General features: G+C 38.9%; 1 protein-coding gene and 1 pseudogene across 6 annotated transcripts in view; both read left to right on the forward strand.

Moving 5' to 3' along the window:
• Positions 1-17,967, forward strand: part of LOC100353437 (AGBL carboxypeptidase 4) — a 1,500,799-nt gene that overhangs the window by 791,937 nt on the left and 690,895 nt on the right. The gene's annotated exons all lie outside the window — the stretch shown is intronic.
• LOC149125718 (protein SET-like) overlaps positions 4,914-17,967 on the forward strand; it is a 65,318-nt pseudogene continuing 52,264 nt past the window's right edge.

Below are 17,967 nucleotides of genomic sequence, written 5' to 3' on the forward strand. Positions count from 1 at the left end.
TTCATAAAGTTCATGGGGAATGTAATTAAAAGATAAAAGTAATAAATGAAAGCTTTATTTTTCAACATGAACACTGTCAAGACACTTTGTTTTTTAAAAGATTTATTTTTTTTATTTGAAAGAGTTAGAGAGAGAGAGAAAGAGAGAGGGAGATAGTCCATCTGCTGGTTCACTCCCTAGATGGCCACAATGGCCAGAACTGGGCCAGGACAGAGCCAGGAGTTTCATCCAAGTCTTCCACATGGGTGGCAGAGGCTGAAACACTTGGGCCGTGTTCCGTTGATTTATCCAGGCCATTAGCAGACAGCGGGATCAGAAGCTGAGCAGCTGGGACAGAACTGGCACCCATATGGGATGCCAGCATTACAGGTGTCATCTTTACCTGCTACACCACAACACCAACCCCTCAAGACACATCTTGAAGCTAATATAATAGCCATTTAGTCTATCTCTAAAGAACTGGGGTTCCTAGGAATTTAATCATGTCAATACAGATTCTTTACATTACTATCTGAAGAAAACTGGGTGCCTCTTAAAGTTTGTTGAAGATTGGGAAGCAAAGCAAAGCTGGAAAGAGCTGAATCAGGACTGGAAGGTGAATGCTGAATGATTTCCCATGAAAACTCTAACGTAATTGCCCATGTTTGACGAGAGGAACGAACAGGAGCAATGTGATGGTGGAGAAGGCCTGTTTGGTGAAACTTTCCTTGGTTTTTCAGTAAATCTTTGAGTAATACTCTTAAAACACTCTCAAAATAACAGGTGTTATTGTTCTTTGGCCCTCCAGAAAGCCAAAACGTAAAATGCCTGGAGCATCTCAGGAAGCTGTTGCCATGGCCTTTGAGCTTGACTGGTGTGCTTTTGCTTAGACTGACCCATTCTACCTCCTGGTAGCCATTGTTATGATTGTGTCTCATCTTTGGGATAATATTGGAAAAGCCACATTTTGTATTCTGTGACAGTTCCTTAAAGAAATGCTTCAGGATCTTCATCCCAGGTGTTTCAGGTTTCTGCTGAAAACCACTTTTGTTTGCAGCTGTTCTTTTGCAGCCATTGAGTGGACATTTTGCTCAATTTTAATTTTCCATTCACAGTGTGTAATTGAGATGTCTGTGGTATTGGCTACTGTTTCTGTTGTTAATCTTCAGTCCTCTTCAATCAGGGCATGAATGAGATGATTTTTTTCCTCACTAATTTGTGCCATAGGCTTCATCATCAACATTGTCTTGTCCCTTCTAAAAACAAGTTTTCCATTTGACAAATTCTGTTGTCTCTGTAAACTTTTTGGAAAGCATCAATGATTTCACCATTCTACCACTCATACTGTACCATGAATTTTACAGTATTTGTGCTTAAATTTTAGCAGAATTCATGTTGCTTTGATAGTGGCTCTGTTCAAGCTGATGTCTTATCTTCGTTAGTGGTTCAAGCTAGATCCTGTTTAGACACATTATAATAAGTTAATACAAGTTCATTTTCGTCTAGAACATTTTGAAATCCATGCATAGTTTTTTTCATTATGTGTATCTTCTGTAACCTCTTTGAATACCATTGATATTTACCACATTTTTAAAATTCATTTGCCCATTGATGGACATTTAAAGATCACATTAAAGCTAGTATAAGTAGTGCTACAATTAATGTGAGTGTAGAAATATCTCTGTGAGATTCTGTTTTCAATTCCTTTGGATATACAAGGGAACTTCAAAAAAAATCATGAAAATGTGTTTTATTTCTCAGTTCAATTTTCCTTGAACTTTTTAGAAGCCCCCTGGTATGCTCAAAAGTAGAACTGTTGTGTCATATGGTAGTTCCCTTTTTAATATTTGTAAGAAACCCTGTGCTATTTTCCACAGAAACCATTTTAAAATTCTACCAGCAATATGCAAAGGTGCTGATTGCTCTCCGTCTTTTCCAGGATTTGTTAGGTGCTGGATTTCCTTCCTTCCTTCCTCCTCCCTCCCTCCCTTTCTCCTTCCTTCCTCCCTCCCTCCCTTCTTCCTTCCTCCCTCCCTCCCTTCTTCCTTCCTTCCTCTTTCCCCGCTCTTCCTTTTGGTAGTGGCCACCCCAAGGAGTATGAGGTATATCACACTGTGATTTCAATATATCCTTCCCTGATGATTAGTGATATTGAGCATCTTTGCATATGATTCTATATATAATAAATGTGTATTCAAAACCTATGCCTATTCAAAACCTATGCCCATTTTTTAAGTGAATGTTTATTCAAGAGTTAGAGAAACATAGCACGAGAGAGAGGCAGAGGGAGAAGGAGAGGGAGAGGAAGGGGAGGGGAGAGAAAGAAAAAGAAAGAAAGAGAAAGAGAGAGAATGCTTCTATCTGTCAGTTCACTCTGAAATACTCTCCTGGCTAGTGTCAGAGCCAGTAGCCAAGAATATAGTCCTCCTATCTTAAGCCTGGCCCAACCCCAGCTGTTGTGCACATTTGTGAAGTGATTAAGTGATGGAAGATTCTCTCTCTCTCTCTCTCTCTCTCTGTCCCTCCCTCCCTCTCCTTCTCTCCCCATCTTTATTTCTCCCTCTCTGTGTCACTCAGCTTTTCAGATTTCTAAATAAATCTTTTTTAAAAAGCCTTGCAGTATTTTACAATCCTGGTCATATTCTACTTTGTCAAAGTTTCTTTTAGTGAGCAGTGAAAAAATTCACTGTAATTATTTGAATGTATATGAGTGCACTGAGGTGCAAAAACATCTGTTCTAAACAAATTAGAAATTACTTCTTATGTTGTATTGAAAACGCAATGACATTTCATGCCAGGTCTTTACAAAATAAAAATAAAATGTCATTCATAAAGTCATTACAGCTTCCTCACCAAGGAAATTCATTTGAAATTTCAGGTATGAAGTTAAATCTAATTTTATAACCCTGTTTAATTAAGAAATCTTCAGCACTTTCCACTGAGGATTAGTGCTCCCTCCTGACTTCCCAAAGGACTGGTTAGACTTGGTAAATTTAATTTTGATAACAGATTCCTGAATTTGTCCTGTATTTTTAGCCAAAGAGGATACCTAGGTTAGGGGATGTTGGCTGATGATGCAGAAAATCCCATGACACTGAAAACCAAGGAGAGAAAAAAATACAGTGAGCAAATACTCATTCTTGTGACAGCAAAGAGAAGGGCACAGAAATAGCTCAATTCTCCTAGCAGATGTTATCCTCCAAGGAATTGTCTTAATATTAAAATCAAAGGTTTGGTTTGAATGGTATGACTGCCAATTCACAGTTGCAATATTTGCACAATTGAGGCACACTAAGTGACAGTTGTATTTTTTAAATTTTTTTTTTTTTTTTGACAGGCAGAGTGGACAATGAGAGAGAGAGAGACAGAGAGAAAGGTCTTCCTTTGCCGTTGGTTCACCCTCCAACGGCCGCCGCGGCCGGCGCGCTGCGGCCAACGCACTGCGCTGATCCGATGGCAGGAGCCAGGTACTTATCCTGGTCTCCCATGGGGTGCAGGGCCCAAGGACTTGGGCCATCCTCCACTGCACTCCCTGGCCACAGCAGAGAGCTGGCCTGGAAGAGGGGCAACCGGGACAGAATCCGGTGCCCTGACCGGGACTAGAACCTGGTGTGCCAGCGCCGCAAGGCGGAGGGTTAGCCTAGTGAGCCGCGGCACCGGCCTAGTGACAGTTGTATTTAAAGAGGCTCACTAGGCTAATCCTCCGCCTTGCGGCGCCGGCACACCAGGTTCTAGTCCCGGTCGGGGCACCGGATTCTGTCCCGGTTGCCCCTCTTCCAGGCCAGCTCTCTGCTGTGGCCAGGGAGTGCAGTGGAGGATGGCCCAGGTGCTTGGGCCCTGCACCCCATGGGAGACCAGGAAAAGCACCTGGCTCCTGGCTCCTGGCTCCTGCCATCGGATCAGCGCGGTGCGCCTGCCGCAGCGCACCGGCCGCGGCGGCCATTGGAGGGTGAACCAACGGCAAAGGAAGACCTTTCTCTCTGTCTCTCTCTCTCACTGTCCACTCTGCCTGTCAAAAAATAAAAAAAATAAAATAAAATAAAAAAAGAGACTCATTACAAAAAAAAAAAGGTAGATGAGATGTTCAATTGCAACATAATAATTTAGGTGGAATAATAATCTTATTCATTCATTATTCCAGAAACATTGTAGAAACCAAGTACCTTAAATAGCCAAAACAACTTTGAGGGAAAAGGAACAAGCTAGAGGCTTCCGACTAACTGAGTTCAAAATATATTACAGGGGGCAGGCACTGTGGCATAGTGGGTAAAGCCACCGCCTGCAGTGCTGGCATCCCATAAGGCGTTGGTTCAAGTTCCGGCTGCTCCATTTCTGATCCAGCTCTCTGCTATGGCCTAGGAAAGCAGTGGAGGATGGCCCAATTTGTGGAAGGCCTGGAGGAAGCTCCTGGCTTCGGATTGGCACAGCTCCGGCCTTTGTGGCCAATTCGAGAGTGAACCAGCAGATGGAAGACCTCTCTCTCTCTCTCTCTCTCTCTCTCTCTCTTTCTCTCTCTCTCTTTGCCTCTCCTTCTCTGTGTAACTCTGACTTTCAAATGAATAAATACATCTTAGAGAAAAATATGTTACAAAGTAGCAGTTGTCAAAACTGTATGGCACAGGCATTAAGATAGAGAGTAGAATAGACACCAAAAAAGTAGATACTTGTGTTTATAGTCAAATGATCTTTGACAAGGGTACCAAGACTATGCAATGAAGAGAGTCTAGTCTGCTCAACAGTTGATATTGTGGAAACTGGATACACACATGCAAGAACAAAGATGGACTTTCACACCAAAAAATAACTCAAAATGATTTAAAGGTCTAAGGGTAAGAACTGAAGCTATGAAACTCCTAGGAGAAAATATAGGAGAAAAGCTTCAGAACACTGCAATGAATGACTTTTTGCTTAGGTAGTAAAGTAAAAATATGAAAATGCATATCCTCACCGTTGCTTCAAATGAAGAAACCAGGACAAGCTCCTGTCCTGAGGACAACAGACACATTGGGCTTTGTAGATTTGCCAAAGGAATTAAAAAAGAACAACAAGAAGCAATTGAAAGTATTGATGAAGTACAAGATGAAATAGACAGACTTAATGAGCAAGCCAGTGATGCTGTGAAAGTACATCAGAAATATAACAAACTCTGGCAACCATTTACTTAAGAAGAAGTAGGAATCAATCACCAAATCCCGAAATTTTGGGTAACAGCATTTGTCAACCATCTGCAATGATCTTCACTGCCTGGGGAGGAGATAAAGAGGGGGTATATGATTCGAGCAGTTGAAGAGACAGATTTTGAAAATATTACATCATATTACAGATTAGATTTTTATTTCTATGAATCCTAATTTGAAAATCCTAATTTGAAAATAAGTTCTGTCCAAAGAATTTCATCTGAATGAGATTGGTGATCCATCTTCAAAGTCGACTTTAATCAAATGGAAATTTGGAAAAGATTTGATGAAATGTTAAAATCAAACACAGAACAAAGCCAGCAGGAAGAGACAGCATGAGGAACCAAAGAGCTTCTCTTCCTGGCATGATTAGCGATCATTCTGGTACAGATGCAGATGTGTTAGGGGAGAGCATCAAAGGTGATATTTGACAAAAATCTGTTACAACACTGCTTGATTCCTGAATGGATGATGAGGAAGGGAAAGGAAGAGGAGGAAGAAGAGGAGGCAGAGGAGGAAGGATTGGAAGATACTGATGAAGGAGAGGATGAGGGCGGATGAAAGTGATGAAGATGAAAATGATGATGAATGGGAAGGAGAGGAGGTGAAGGAGATGACTAATAGACTACTGATGGATTCCAACCTCTCTCCTCTATTCCCAAATACAAGAACAAGTTGCAGTGTTTCTACTTTTATTTTTTCCCTCTTTTCTCAGTTACCCTATTTTTGAGGTCTCTTCTTTATTCCATGGTTCTCACCTTACTAGGGGGAAAATTCTTTGAGGAGAATACAATAGGTAAATCATCTATACTCCTTTCTGTTCCAATTCATTCTATCCCTTCTTGTTTTGACAAAAATTGTATGAAATCAATACCACCATGCTCTGTGGGAAAAAAGGAAAAATTCTCTCTGTTGGAAGCTGGAAAGTACTAGGCTCCTATGTTGTACTGCATAGAATTCTAGCTGTTTTCCTCATTTCTTTGTATTTTGGGTTCAGCGATTACCCTATGTTTCTTTGTGAATATGAACAGTCAGCATTTACCAACATCTATCTGTCTACATTTCTTGTTTAAAAAAAGAAAAGCTTAAAAATGGAGTTATAGAAGTTCAGCAAAGGGTGGGTTTGAGATGTTTGGGTGGGTTAAGTGGGCATTTTGATAGCATGACTTCTCCTTTGCATGTTTAATTTTGATGTTTAATGGACACACTTGCAGTTTAAATGACACTTTTAAAAATAAAATTATCTCTTAATGATGACTTAAGTTTTATCACTTAATGTGAGAATCACAAGAGACTGTAGGATCTTTAGAATTGGCATTCTTTATTGTAATTTTGTTCTTATTTATTTTTAAATTTTCTTTTTGTTTCACTGGAAGGAAAGATGATGCCTAGTTTTAAATGCTGAAAGTATATATAAATTGGGGCCTGCATTGTAGCACGGCTGGTTAAGTTGACACTTAGGACATTGGCATCCCATATTCAAGTACTAAAGTCCTGGCTGTTTGCTTCCAATCCAGCTTCCTACTAATGCACCTGGGAAGGCAGCAGAACTTGGCCCAAGTACTTGGGCTCCTGCCACCTATGTGGGAGATCTAAATGGAATTCTGGGATTTTGTTTCCAGCCTGGTTCAGTCCCAGCTTTGCAGCCATTTGTAGAGTGAACCAGCAGATGGAAGATCTCTGTCTCTTTTTTCTCTGTCACTCTGTCTTTTAAATAAATACATATTTAAAAAACATACAAATTGCTTTGTTATAATAAAACTAAGAGTCCATATACACACACTAAGTTTCCATTAAGTTAAGTTATGAATTTGAGATTAAAACAGCTGCATGAGTTTGGGAACCAAATCATCTTCAAACCATAGTATTCTGCCCCTGGCTCCCTGAAAGGCATGTCTGTCTCACAATAGTTCCAAAGTTTCAATTCACTTCAATGTTAGTTCAAAATTCCAACTCTAAAGTTTCATTTGAAACTCAAGGCAAAACTCCTACAGCTATGAACCCCTATAAAATTAAAATAGAGTTATAGACTTCAGGGGTACACTGGTGAAATAGGAACAGGATACAAATTTCTATTTTGAAAAGGGATAACTAGGGTGGGCGTTTGGGCAGTAGTTAAGATGCCACTCTGAGCACTCTCAGCCCATGTCCCCAGTGACTAGTGATTTGTCTTGGCTCTGCTCTAGCTTCTAGCTTCCTGCTAATACACATCCTGGGAAGCAGCAGTGATGGCTGAAGTACATGGGTCCCTACCACCCATATGGAAGGCCTGGGTGGAGTTTAGGGCTTCTGGCTTTTGTCTGGCTCAGCACCCACTGTTGTGGTATCTGGGGAATGAACCACCAGAGCTAATATCTCTCCTTATGTCTCTGTCTCTCTTGTCTATCTGCCTTCCAAATAAATAAATAATAAATTAATAATGTTTTAAATGAGGGCAACAAATAGAGACAATTAACTGGGGCCAAGATAAAACAAAAGAAATAAGGAGAACATTAAATCCTGCACCTCCATATCTGGTATACTGGAGACACTGGTAGGATGTCTCTATGGCAACTCTGATGCTGTTTTTCTGCTTGTTCCTGGCCTATCTGGGGTTCTCTGTAGTGGCTCTGCTTCTGTAACAGGTTCCGCCTGGACCTCCACGGCTGTTATTCTCTGCCATATGAGGCTATACTTTGATGTCGGTGGCTTTCCACAGCAAGTGTTGCGTGTGGTTGGTCATTTTAACTTCCTTGTTCTCCACAATAACTTGACTCCCACGGCTCTACTATGCATCACCCCATCAGGGATTCCATTAAATAACTGCAACCCTGTGGCACAATGGTGCCGGGCCTCTGAGGCTTTGCTTTGAAATCTTGGTGGAAGCTGCCATAATCCTATAACTCTTGCATTTTACACACCTGCAAAACCAGCATCAGGTAGATAATGCCAAGGTCTGCTGCTGGCACCAGCAACACTTGCACCTGCTTGAACCAAACCCCTGAAGTGTTTTGCCATTTAAACACAGGGAAATTCATCCTGATGTAGTCTTAGACAAGTCCAGGGAAAGCACCCTGGAGTTCCTGGAGTTCACCCTGGAGTGAAATGATTCTGCCCTTCTAGACCTCTGCTCATGTTGGAAAAGGCAGCCTCTTCAAGGATTTCTGAGGTGCCCTTGAGGTCCTTTTTCTATTGTCTTGCCAGTTAGCAGAATTCTCTCTTTTACCTGCACTCATCTCTCTAGCAAGTGGCTTACATGCCAGACTCCCCCTGTGTCAACCATGCTTTTTCTTGTTCCTTCTCTGGCCAAGCTTCAGATTTTCCAAATCTTTCCAGTACGCTCCACTTTGCTCTGATTCTCACTGTAAAAAATAACAAAAATCAGTAAGTAAAACCCACGCCATAGCCTGAATGCTCTGTTGTTTTGAAATCTCCTCCAACAAATAAATTAATCAATCCATCAGCTTTAAGTTCTGCTTTCCACAGAGCCATAAAACATGGACACAATGGAATCAGGTGGTTTGCCATGGTGTAACATGGGTGGCCTGTAGTCCAGTTCTCAATGGAACCTTCATTTCTCTCTGAAACCTCATCAGCATGGCTTTTACTGTCCACATTTTATAGCGTGTTCCTTCTGAACCCAGACCAGAATCATCTTCATTGCTCTACTTAGGACATCCTACGTTTTAGCTATTCTGCCTCTACAAACTCTTCCAAGCTTCTCCAGTAAACCAATTCCAAGGGGTCCTCCACATTTTCAGGTATAAATATAGTAATGACCCCACTCCTCAGTACCAATTTTCTGTGTTAGTCATCTTTCTATCACTATAATAAAATATCCAAGAAAACTAACTTCATAAAGAGAAAAGGCGTATTTAGCTCGTAATTTTTAACACTCAATTTCAAGACAAGTGGCCCCAGTTGTTTGCCCTTGATTAGGGTGATGGTGGTAGTGGTACAGCATGGGCAAAGGAACATTATTTGGGAAATTAAGAGGCAGAGATGGAGTTGGCTGGGTTTAACTTGGCTTTTATTACCAACTTTCTGGTGAGAACTACCTTTGAAGACATATCTTCAATGAACTGAATACTTCTCACTAGGCCAACCCACAAAACACCACAAACACTGTTTGTGCCCTGTTAATATTAACACAGACTTTGGGTTTAAATGTCTGCATATGTTTGGAAAATTATGTTTGAAACAGCAGTGAATATTGGATCAGTGCTGGTTTTTGTCATATTTAGCTTTTGTAAGCTATTTAACTTCTCTGTATTTCAGTGTCCTTATCTGTAAAATGGGCAAACTGATTGTACTTTAAGTTGTGAAAATCAGATGAGAAGACAGATATTTAACATGGGCCTTGGCATATAGAAAGCATTGAATGAATGGTAGTAACGGGGTTAATAATAAAGAAAAGGATATAGGCCGGTGCCGTGGCTCAATAGGCTAATCCTCCACCTGTGGCGCCGGCACACTGGGTTCTAGTCCCAGTCAGGGTGCCGGATTCCGTCCCAGTTGCCCCTCTTCCAGTCCAGCTCTCTGCTCTGGCCTGGGAGTGCAGTGGAGGATGGCCCGAGTGCTTGGGCCCTGCACCCCATGGGAGACCAGGAGAAACACCTGGTTCCTGGCTTCAGATCAGCGCAGTGCGCTGGCCGCAGCGGCCATTAGAGGGTGAACCAATGGTAAAGGAAGACCTTTCTCTCTGTCTCTCTCTCTCACTGTCTAACTCTGCCTGTCAAAAATTAAAAAAAGAAAGAAAGAAAGAAAGAAAGAAAGAAAGAAAAGGATATAGAGGTGGAAGACAAAAATATTGTTAGTGATGTTGACAGTGACACATTAACTTTCTTCTGTGTGCATGTAAACTGAGCTAGCTTTATAAATCTACACCTAACACATAAATAAAAATAAACATCCAAAACATCCAAATCTCCCCAAACTTGAGCCATAAACTTAGAAACACTTGGAAAGGAAAGCCTTCGGCAGTGTTCTTTATATAACCTTCTTTGTGGGGTTGTCATCTATACTAAACTTGCTAATTTCAGCTTTATTTATTTGGCAAAGAGATAAATTTATACTTCTTCCTATTTTCTTGGCCACCCTTAGAGCAGAAATGATTTTATAAAGGTAAAAAAAACTATAGAAACAGCAATAAAGGAAAGAGAAAAATAAGATTTTGCAATGTTCCTTTTTATTTATTAACTCTAATAATGGAATATATTATGTATGAGTTGGAATTATTTGCTGATTACTTATATGACTGTCATCTCAGAAGTAGGTAAATAGGCAAAACTCATATTTGTGAAGGCAAACAGTCAAGGCTGAAGGCTTAATGCTAAATTTTTCCCCTTGGATACAACACTTAAATGCTCTGATATTTGGAATGAAAACCAGGATTTTTTTTAAGAAAAACACATTTATTGGGGTATGTTTCCAGTCATTTGGGGTTTCTATAACAATATATTTTAGACCATGTAATTTATAAATAATAGAAATACATTTCTCGTAGTCTGGAGGCTGAGTAGTCTAAGATAAAGGCAAGTTCAAGATGAAAGCCCCTCAAATTTGTTCTCTCATTTCCTGCTACAAAAATGACATCTGTTGCTGTATCTTCACATGGCAGAATGGGCATAGACCAGGTCCTCACATGGTAAATGGTTAGAAAAGCAAAAGGGCAAAATAGTGAAATCCTTCAAGCCTTTTGGTAAATGCACTAACACCATTCATGGTCTAAGCACCTCCCTGGAGAGTCCCTACCTGTTGAGATTATTGTACTGGGGATTAAGTTGCAACCTGACTCTTAGAGGGACACAAACAATCAAACTACAGTTAGTTGATACACAATTGTGTTAGTCTATTTGCTGTATTAGATACTATAAACTGGGTACCTTATAAACAGAAATTTATTTTCATCCAGTTCTGGAGGGCTAAGAGATACAAAATCAAGATGCAGAAGATTCATTGTATGTTGAGAACCAACTTTCTCATATGTGGATGGCTCTTTCTCCCTGTGTCCTTACAGGGTGAAAGAGATGAGTGATTTCTGTAAGGTCTTTTTATTAAGGACACTAATCCTATGACCTAATCACCTCTGCAAAGCCATACTTCCTAAGAGCATCATCTTGGGAGTGAGGATTTCTATATGTGATTTCTAGGGGTACACAAACATTCAGACCACAGCAACAGAAATTATACACTTTTAAAGTGTTCAATTTTAAAAATATGAACATAAGCAAACACCTCTAAAAATATTATCACAACTGACAATTAACTTAGCTCTTTCTCCACCAGCCCCCAATCTTTCTCCAAGTCCTGGCCCAGCCTGACAACCAAGCAGTTCTTGCAAATTGAGTTTTGAAGAGGGTGTTTTAAAACAGACTCCTCAACTATTTGTAATTATGCAGAAAATTAGGTATAATAAGGACATTGAAGAATCATTGGAATGGACCATGTGGAGTATCAATGAGAAAATTTCAGTGGTAGAAACCATACTGCAGGAGGTTGAAAAGCAAATGAGTGGTGAGGAAATAGAGACAAGCGTAGACTCTTGACATGGTAAGATTTCCGAAAGGGCAGATTTTGAAGTTATTTTCAGGACACTGAAAATGAAAATTATTCCATAGTTTTGAGCACTTATGTGTTACATCCTTTAGAGGAGAAGAGAGTTACAATGTTTGAAGCCCTAATTAGTTAACCAGCCCAGAATACGTGAGCAGTTTTATATTGAATAATTTTGAAGGTTTATTTGGGTCAAGTAAGAGCAAAAGAATGTTGAGGAGTACAGAAAAGAAGCAGAAAACTGTCTTTAAGGGGTGCCAAGAAATAGAGAGTTCAAGAATTCAAGTCCCCCACGTTAAAAAAAAAATGCTCCCTATTAGCCTAGGCAACACCAACTGTCCAACTGTCCTTCGAAGTTGAAGCTTGTGTGGAAATTCTGAAAGGAAGGTCTTTTATGACTGGATCCCAACTAAACTTTTGAATAGAGGATGAACTTTAGAGAGAACAGAGTAGAGGTGTATTTTAGAGTGGGAAGAGCAGTAAATTTAAGATCAGAACAGTTGGTGTTGGTATCAACTCACTGATTTGTCATTTTTCCATCTCTGTATTTTCCATAAATAGAACAAGGAATTTTTTGATTGTAAGAGAATTTTTGTTAAAAGTTGTGTATTTCAAGAGCTTGTCTGGGTAAAGTCACTATTCTTATTGGAAGTCTGACTAATAATACCCAAATGTTCATTCAATATTCAGAATTCACTCAATAGATATGTATTAAGTACCCACAGTATGCCAGCTCCGAGAATTCTGAACTAAGACACAGTTAGTTGCTGTCATAATAAAGCTTTTCTTCATTGTGGATTAAATAAACATCTTTTGCTAAATGATATGATTGAGAAGTGAACAGTGAGCTAGGAGGACCTAGAAGAAACACAGAGTCTGGTCTGTCGGGGGGAGTGCAGGTTATTGATTTGGAGAATATTTTGCCAGTGGAGATGTTTTCCTTCTCTTAACCTACAAGACTCTCTTTGGATCTGACTAGGTTGCTTTAGGATTTTCCATTCCATTAGACAGCAAAAGCTTTGAGGGCAGACATTATTCCTCATTTATCTCTGTATCTCTCATGCTTTCTGCTCAACATTCAGCATAGACTTCAAAATACTAAACTGAGTTGAGCCAAAAATGTCAGAATAGCCCATTTTAAACCCTTTATGGATATTTCCAGTCCAATTAAAAACAAAGTTTTCAGTTTTTTTATTGAATTTAAATAGATAAAAGGACTTCCAGGACTATGAAACTACATCACATTTCTAGTCCAAGTAGGTCTCTTCCTCTCATGTCAAGAGCACTTTTGTGCAATTACACACTCTGAGTGATCACATCCAAAGCTAGTATGCAGTCTTTGTGAGTCTGTGCTCCCTGTGCAATTCTAAGTCCTTTATGGAAATGGACAAGAATTGTGAAGGGATACTGAGAGAGGAAAGGAAGCTGCCCTATAATCATGTTTATTGTTTTTATAATAGGTTTATAGAAATTATAAATGAAGCTATTTTATTAAATGGGACTTTTAATTATCTACCATGGTGAAGGGTGAGGCAAAATATCTCTCAGCCCCACTAATTAATATGAGAATTCAATGGCTGGTAATTAAGGACAAAGGGGACCAAAGGAACATAATCCACCTTTGACTCTGATGAATACAAAGTCAAACCGATAGCTTATTTCCAAATTAACATGATTGATAAAAAGTTGAGCCTCAGACCCAGGTCTTTTCCCCTCAGGGAACCATAATTTTCCTGTTTAGACAATAGAATAAAGGGCGCATCTGTGTCTCCTGGAACAAAGCCTGGAGCTGTAGGCCCAAGAAGACAAGGGAGCTATGGATTATTTGATGAGACCTGCTTTACAATAGACAGTATTTCACAAGCCTTTGGTAATCTTTGGTTATCCTAGAAGTTCTGTGTGCAGTCTCAGATTTTGGCATTCCTAATCTCAGTGATGTTGGTCTGGAAGAATCCACCTTCTTGACCCCAGTACATACACCCATTTGCTTCCTCCTACCCACTGCCTCCAAGTTTGTGTAATTCTATGAAGAATCACATGCATACCAGAAACCTGTCTCCCTTGAAGCAATTGTGTTTGTATATGCCATACACCACATCTAATGTCTCAAATCTTCAGAGAAAAATTTTAAAAAGCATGCATTATTGTAACAGAAATCTCCTATGGAAGAAAAGGTCTATGTATAAAGAAAAAACATGAATTTTAGAGACACACAGTGGTTTTACTCCTTTATAGCTTAGTGACATTGGGACTGGAGCATTAGTTCCCACATCAATTAGATTTAGATATAAAAATTCACTGATGCAGGTTTTGTGAGAATGAAATGAGCTTAAGAACTCGAAATTCCCAGAAAGTAGAGCATTAACAAGATCTTGCCTTATATGCAAAGAATGCTTCTCAATTTAAAGAGGTAGGCACTAAGAATTATTCTCTTTTTTTTTTCAGTGATAATGAAACTGATGACAAAATAGATTCATACAAAAGGGGCCACTTAATCTCTGAGCCTCAGCTTCCTCATTTGTAAAATAGTCATATTAGCAAATGCCAGTCCATTTATCTGGATGGTGGAAGGTTAAGGTCTAACTGAGATCTGTGTTGTATATAATGACATTCTGTTGAATGTTATATCAAGGTATAATTTGACTGTTACATTGAGGGCCTGGCCAAGGTCATGCAGAGAGGAAGCAGAATACCTTTTCATTCATTCATTCATTTATTTGTCCAATAAACATTATAGACCTTATCTCATATGCCAGAAATAAGACATTCGTAGTCTAGAAAGAAAACAGAACATTCCTAAACAACAGATTACTCTAAGTAGCTTAAAAAAAAAGAATCCCCCTTCTCACACAAACTTTTTTTATGGTCCAGTTAACCAGACTGATATTCCCTTCTTTGCATTCCATTCTGGTTCATTACATTTCATACTCAGATTTATCATACTTATCTCTGAGGTGTCTTTACAAAGTTCTGAAATACGTATAATACATAAAAACTATGTATGAATTTAAAAAAATTTTCACCAGCATTTATATTTTAATTCCCATTTGTATAAACTTTTGGACATACTTTCCTATATAACATAATTCTTATAAAGCTCACTGTGTTATAGGGTAACAAATGCATGCATAGCCACTCTCCTCTGCCCTCCTGAGCAGACACTGCTATTTGATGATAACTATACTTTCTGCCAAACCTGGATTCAATATCAGAAAACTTCCCAACATAGATTTCCAGAAAGCATTGCCACTTGATCTGAATTGACCCTCAAGTCTATGACCCCTAGAATGGTATTCCCAGTGTATTATTTTTGATTCTATCCCTTGGGTATTATGAAGAGTGAAAACTTGGACTTTAAACCAACTGGAATTACTGTTTTATGAATTAGGAAGTTAAAGCTTGGGGAAGTTATAAGACATTCTGAAATTCAGAAATTTAGCAAGTTTAGGGCCTAGAAATCAATACTTTAGTTCCAAATTCAGTTTTCTTACAGAAACATCAAATTTTAAGTTTTATGAGCCCTAGGATCTGTGTTCTTCTCTGCTGTACTTCCATATTAAGAAACAACATATTCACCCACATATTCATTTGCTTATTTCTTCACTAAAGAAGTATTCAGATGCTGGGTGTGGGAAATAGAGATAATTACTCTGAGGATATGCAATTATTATATGTATATAATCTATATGCCTACATTTGTATAAGGATAGATAGATAGATAGATAGGAAGCAAGGAAGTAAGGAAGGAAGAGATAACATGAGGGCATTGACTTCATTTTTGTTTATCATTGAGCCCCAGTGTTGAGCATAGTGCTGTTATATAGTGGTTATTTAATCAATCAGTAAATGTACTGTCTAGTGGATGAGCATCCAAATAAACAGACTATGTCAATAAAGTATGCAGCTTCTTAGTATGACCTCCAACATTTTGTAGGTGCAGTGTTTGCTAACTAGCACTGAGCCTAGTATGCTCTGGGAACACTCAAGACAGAATCTTTCTCTAGTGGAGGATGTGATGCTAAGCTGCATCTGCAAGGATTAGTTGATGAAAGGGGTGAGAGAGTGTTTCACACAGGGTACACAGCATGTGCAAAGACAGGATGATTTGGAACAGTGAACATATTTGGGAGAATGCAGGTAGGGGAAATGAGAAGTGTGAATATATAAGCCACATAATGAAGGGTCCTTCATTATCTGCAGCTTTTGACTTTATTCTGAAAAATGTCTTGAATCCATTGTAGAATTTTAAGTAAAGGAGTGATGTGATGACATTTGTCTTTTAGAAAATGTTGTCTGGAATCAGAGTTAATTTCTTTTAAATTTTAAAATCTTTTAACAACTTAGCAAGAGATCATGAATATTTGACTCATAAATGTTTAACTTTTATTGTTGTCAACACTGGAGCCAATAGATGGGTGTGTGTCTCTGCATATTTATATGTATAAAAAGCAATAATAGCAATAACATTTCCTTAATTAATTTTCCCATGACTGAGTTCCTATTTGAATATTCATTCTTAGTGCAGTGTGTTGTGATGCACTTCAGCGAAATTAACTCAATGAGCTCCTCTTTCCAATTTTAATATTCCATTGGGTTTTCTATTCCCGAAAACTCATTAGTTATCTGAGTGCAGTGCTGAACAGAAACAAGAGAGAGAGGCATATTGTGTGAATGTGAGTTGGAGAAAAGAGACAGCTGGCACGAAAATTTTCTAATAAAGCCCCAAAAAGACTGTGGTGTCTTAACGAAAAAAAAGGAGGGGGTACTTTGAGCTTTTCCTTTACACTAAAAGTCCTGAAAATTATTCATACCTCCTATGAATGCTGGCAAAAGCCAAATTGTTCTCACCGAAACTATCTCATGGATCCATGTCAGAAAAGACTTGGTATGTTTTCCACATTTTCTGATGATATTCAGAATTATATAATGATTCATTTCACTGCACGGACATTTGTACATATAGATGGAATAGCTTAAAACTCCAGCAAAATCATTTCATGTAACTTTTCTTTCAGTCTGTGTGATTTGGCTATCCAATTATGTGTGCACTTTCTCATTGCACACTTTTTGTGAGTAATTAGTTCTTGGTTTCCTATTGTTTTCACATGTGAACATTTTAACCTTCTTCCAAGTCTGAGTTCAGATGTTTTGCTCTTTAAGAATTCCACAAGCCCTTCAAGCAGATGTGTTTTCCTCCTTCTGGAGTCTACAGTACCCATCACATTCCAAATCTTCTGAAAGTTGTTCGTGTATAACTAATTAGAATATATGTCATTTTATTGAGCACCTGCCATGTGCCAGCCTTGATAATATTACCATGTGAGGTTGATGCTAATGCCACAATTTTGCAGAAGAAACTGTCCTCCAGAGAAGCTTCCTGAGCTGCTCAGAGACTACAACTTTAGGGACAAGTATGACTACAAGACTACCAAAGTTTATATTTTATTATGGAAGTATTAATACTGAAATTTCATACTCTGTAGCCACATTGATTTTTTTTTGCTTCATTTTCCCATTATTGGAGAATGGTAACATAGACATATTTGAGGTTAGCTTTGAAGAATGAATGGATTAGTGGTTCTGAAATCAAAGTTTGGGAGGGAATTATCCCAGATCAAGGGTATTATGATTGTAGGAATGAGGAAATATGCATGAATGGGGAAGACAGACTGCATGGAGAAGAATAGGCTTATTAAGTTATATACTGCGAAAGCTTTTTATGAAGGAGAGGAAATGACATGACTGGATTGACAAATTATGCCTGGATATGTGAGAGGCTATAGATGTGAAACAAGAGAAATACTAGTCCTTAGGCCAGGGATAAAAGAAAAACTGAGACATTGACTGTGGAGATAGGAGTACATGGAAAAGGATCATGATGATGTAGAAGGAAGTACCAGAGAATATGAAGAGAGAGTCTACAGCTCACTTGCAGTTCATTGGTCACCTGTTCATTTCCTGGATTTGTGACACAGAACCAGCTAAACCTTTTTGATGCTGATTTTCCTGAATGACTCAGTAAGGGACCCTTAAATACTTGCAAGAACAGAATATAGTCAAGGTTTCCCAATTTTAGGGAGGGAAGAAAGGTTAGGAGAAGGGACTAGCAGAGTATTACATAAGCCAAGTAAAATCAGTCCCTAAACTGGGTCATGAGGCAGGGAGGTGTGAGGGGGAAGTAGCAAGAACTTCCTTCGTGCTTTTAATGTGTTAAGACTGTTTTAGTTCAACGTGAGGCATGATCAGGAAGAACATATGTCCAAGTTTCTCTTGTTTT

The sequence above is a fragment of the Oryctolagus cuniculus genome, chromosome 7 (assembly GCF_051225735.1).
Source record: "Oryctolagus cuniculus isolate XC-2025 breed Fujian yellow rabbit chromosome 7, ASM5122573v1, whole genome shotgun sequence".
In the NCBI taxonomy this organism is placed as follows: domain Eukaryota; kingdom Metazoa; phylum Chordata; class Mammalia; order Lagomorpha; family Leporidae; genus Oryctolagus; species Oryctolagus cuniculus.